Source organism: Macaca fascicularis, chromosome 6, assembly GCF_037993035.2.
Source record: "Macaca fascicularis isolate 582-1 chromosome 6, T2T-MFA8v1.1".
In the NCBI taxonomy this organism is placed as follows: domain Eukaryota; kingdom Metazoa; phylum Chordata; class Mammalia; order Primates; family Cercopithecidae; genus Macaca; species Macaca fascicularis.
In genome coordinates this window covers 95,349,442-95,353,637 of record NC_088380.1, presented here as the reverse complement: position 1 = coordinate 95,353,637, position 4,196 = coordinate 95,349,442, and the positions used below count along the sequence as shown (strand labels likewise).

The window sequence follows — 4,196 nt, the reverse complement described above, 5'->3', positions numbered from 1 at the left end:
TCTCTTTATGTACATTATCTTATTAATCCTTACAACAACTTTCAAAGATTAGTATTTTGTCTATTTTTTTTAGTTGGGGAAATAATGTTCACAAAAAGATTGAGCAACTCTCCCAAATCACACACCTGCCAAATTAAAACTAATCCACATCCAGGACTATCTGAATTTAAAGTCCTTGCATTTTACTGTCACACTACACATATCAATTAACCTTTTATCTGACCCAAGGCTTTGTCTTCAGAAACACCCCCATTAGCATAAAACTCATGCATCCCACAAGACTCCACAAGAACTAGACATCAGAGTGGTAAATATTGCCAGTTGGAGAGAAGAGATTAGAAGACCCAGAATTTCAGGTTCAATTGTGAGCAGCGCTGAGCTCCTAAGGGAGGTCCAGATGGGAATAGGAAATTTAAAGGCAGACCGCTATACACTGTTTTCACAGAGGTAAGTAAGGCTGGACAGTCAGCAGCAGCTGCTGGTACAGAGAGAAAGGTCAATGGGAGTGGACCTGCCAAGGGGTGGGAGAGGCCAAGGTAAACGCAGGAGAGAGGACCTGATTCCAAAGGGAAAACTAGGTCACAGCGCAGTGCTCTCCCAGGCTCCTTGCCCACTGGAAATGCCTCAGTGAATGTACCTGAACTGTCTTGACAGTCAGATGACGCCTCGGAAAACTGAACTAATTAATCCTTTCACGTGATGGGAGAACCTCTTCTGCTTTTCATTTTTTCAGTGTTATGAATAATAAATAATGCTCAAAACACTTAATTAAATGGAAGTGGAAAAACTGGTTTGACTTCAAAACATCCCTGAAAAAAAAATCAAACAAATGAAAAAGGAACCCAGCAGTTCACAGCCTGGGCAACATGGCAAAATCCCATCTCTAAATTTAAAATACATGCACACACACACTTATATATAACATATACATATATATTTTTTCTTTAAATCCCTAATGCACATTAGGCTTTTTGAATTTTAAACTTCTAACGTCCGTTCAATTATCAAGTAAATCAACAAACATTTATTTTACTTAACACTAAATGCTATGTATAAACTGAGAAAATTAGAACTGGATCCATTACATTTCCAATAGTTTCAAGTTATTATGCCATTAACTATTGCTGGATCCTTCCTGGTGATGGTGATGGCTTCTAAGGTCTTTTCTTACATACATCACCCTTCGCATTTTCTCAAAAAGATCATTCATTCCCTCAGCCTAAATTATCAACCCTTTGAAGATTTAAATATCTATTATCATCAGTCCTACTTTCACTCATCTCTTTGCCCTTATTATTAATAACATTACAGATATTTTACTTGGTAAATTCTCCAGTTTCTCAAAACAAATATTTCTAAAATGAACTCCTCATCCTTCCTCATATATCTAACCACATCCCTACATCTTCCCTCCTGGAATTTCTGATTTCTGTTAAAGGAACCACTCTCTTCACCCATTCACTCCACTGCCTCAATTAGAAAGTCCGTTTTCTCTAAGAACAAGGTGGTATTTGGCCCGCCATTGCCACTCTCTTGGTCTAGGTTTCTGTCCTGTCACATACTCCTCACGCCCTTCCAACCATTCTAAAAACCCAGATTAAGTGTCAACTCCTCCATGAAGTTTTTTTGATCAGTCGGCCACTGGTGATTCATCCCTGTAATCTCAGCACTTTGGGAAGTAGAAGCAGGAGGATCACCTGAACCTGGTTCAAAACCAGCCTGGGGCTGGACTCAGTGGCTCATGCCAACAATCCCAGTACTTTGGGAGGCTGAGGCCGGCGGATCACTCGAGGTCAGGAGTTCGAGACCAGACTGGCCAACATGGTGAAACCCTGCCTCTACTAAAAATACAAATATTAGTTGGGCATGGTGGCATGCACTTGTAATCGCAGCTACTCAGGCGGCTGAGTAGCTTGAACCTGGGAAGCAGAGGTTTCAGTGAGCCAAGATCATGCCATTGCACTCCAGTCTGGTGATAGAGCGAGACACTGTGTTAAAAAGCAAAACAAAACAAACAAAAACAGCCTGGGTAACATAACAAGACCCCATTTCAATACATAAATAAAAGTTTCCCGGCCCCTTCCAACCCTTATTGATCCCTGTCGCTCTGGAGTGCCCTCAGCATTCACTCTATCTCACAGCATTTGTTCTTATTAATAATTTATTTGTCTTACCTCCCCAACAAGACCATAAGCTCCTGAAAACAGGAAACAGATTCATTACTTCTTTTGTACTTCATCCCACCCTACCCTTCAGTTCTCACAGTGATTAACACTTGGGTTACTGATATGGACTGAATTGTGTCCCCTGCAAATTTATATATTGAAACCCTAACCCACAATGTGATTATATCTGGAGAGAGAATCTTTAGGAGATAATTACAGTTAAATGAGTTCATAGGGTAAGGCCTTAATCTGATAGGACTATGGCTTTGTTAAAAAGAGGAAGAGAGGTCGGGCACAGTGGCTCACGCCTGTAATCCCAGCACTTTAGGTAGGTGGATAACCTGAGGTCAGGAGTTCGAGACCAGCTTGGCCAACATAGTGAAACTCCGTCTCTACTAAAAATACAAAAATATTAGCCGAGCGTGGTGGTACACGCCTGTAATCCCTGCTGCTCAGGAGGCTGGGGCAGGAGAATTGCTTGAACTCAGGAGGCAGAGGTTGCAGTGAGCTGAGATCGTGCCACTGCACTCTAGCCTGGGTGATAGAGTGAGACTCAACCTCAAAAAAAAAAGAAAAAGAAAGGAGGAAGAGAGAGAAGGAAATCTGACCTCTCTGTCATGTGAGGACACAGCAAGAAAGTGGCAGTCTGCAAGGCAGGAAGAGGGCCCTCACTGGGGAACTGAGTCAGCCTTCACCGTTTTTTTGGTTTGTTTTGTTTGTTTGCTTGTTTTAAGGTATATAAACTACTAACAGACAAGGCCTATAGACTGATTTCTTCTTGGACACACCCACAGTATGGCCACGGTGATCAGTCGTCTTGGTGTGCTGGCTTCGGACATGAAGGCCCCAGGAGTGGCAGAGCCCTCTTTGTGCCCAGATCTTCTTTGGTCACTCCAGCTCTTCACGGAGCTTGTTGTCCAGACCATTGGCTAGGACCTGGCTATATTTTCCATCCTTTACATCCTTCTGTCTGTTCAAGAACCAGCCTGGGATCTTGCACTGGTGTGGATTCTGTATCATGGTGATCACACGTTCTACCTCATCCTCAGTGAGTTCTCCCACCCTCCTGGTGAGGTCGATGTCTGCTTTCCTCAACACCACATGAGCATATCTTTGACCCACACCCTTAATGGCAGTGATGGCAAAGGCTATTTTACACCACTCATCGATGTTGGTGTTGAGTACTTGCAAAATATGCTGGAACTTTTCAGGGATCACTAGAGACATGGTGGCAGCACAGTGGCGGCGTGTAGGCCTCCTGTGGAAACTGCCTGCACCTTGATCTAGAACTTCCCAGCCTCCAGAACTGGAAGAAAATAAATTCATGTTAGTTAAGCCAACTAGTCTATGGCATTTTGTAATGACAGCCCAAGCCGATAAAGACGAGAAAGTGGGGATGCTGTCATTACCAGTGCTGCTTTTCTTCTCCTTTTACTATTAAAATTTCATCTTTGGCCAGGCATGGTGGCTCACACCTGTCATCCCAGCACTTTGGGAGCCTGAGGCAGGTGGATCACTTGAGGTCAGGAGTTCGAGACCAGCCTGACCAACATGGTGAAACCCCATGTCTACTAAAAATACAAAGTTAGTCAGGCATGGTGGTGCATGCCTGTAACCCCGGCTACTTGGGAGGTTGAGGCAGGAGAATCGCTTGAACCCAGGAGGCAGACATTGAGGTGAGCCAAGATTGCACCATCACACTCCAGCCCGGGCAACGAGAATAAAACTCCTTCTCAAAAAAAAAAAAAAAAAAAAAAAATCATCCTTGTGAAGGAAAGAGAAGGGCCTAAAAGTGTTTTTTAATTTTTTTCTGTATGTGAAATAGCAACTGAGAGGATTATCAAAAGAAATGAAGGTTCTTCCTGACTGCATAGGTTCTAACATAGGTGTCTCTGTCCAACTTTGTACCCCTCCTTAACGGTAATAGTGTTCCCTACTCCACAGCTTTTAACTTTGAGGTATATGTGAGCTAATAAACAGTGAGCCTTGGTGAGCTTATTCTTATCACCTTGGCCACCATGAATAGTTGGA

General features: G+C 43.0%; 1 pseudogene; it reads right to left on the bottom strand.

The window, feature by feature from the left end:
- Positions 1-2,894: 2,894 nt before the first annotated feature.
- On the bottom strand, positions 2,895-3,392 carry LOC102130377 (small ribosomal subunit protein uS13-like; annotated as a pseudogene).
- Positions 3,393-4,196: the final 804 nt, after the last annotated feature.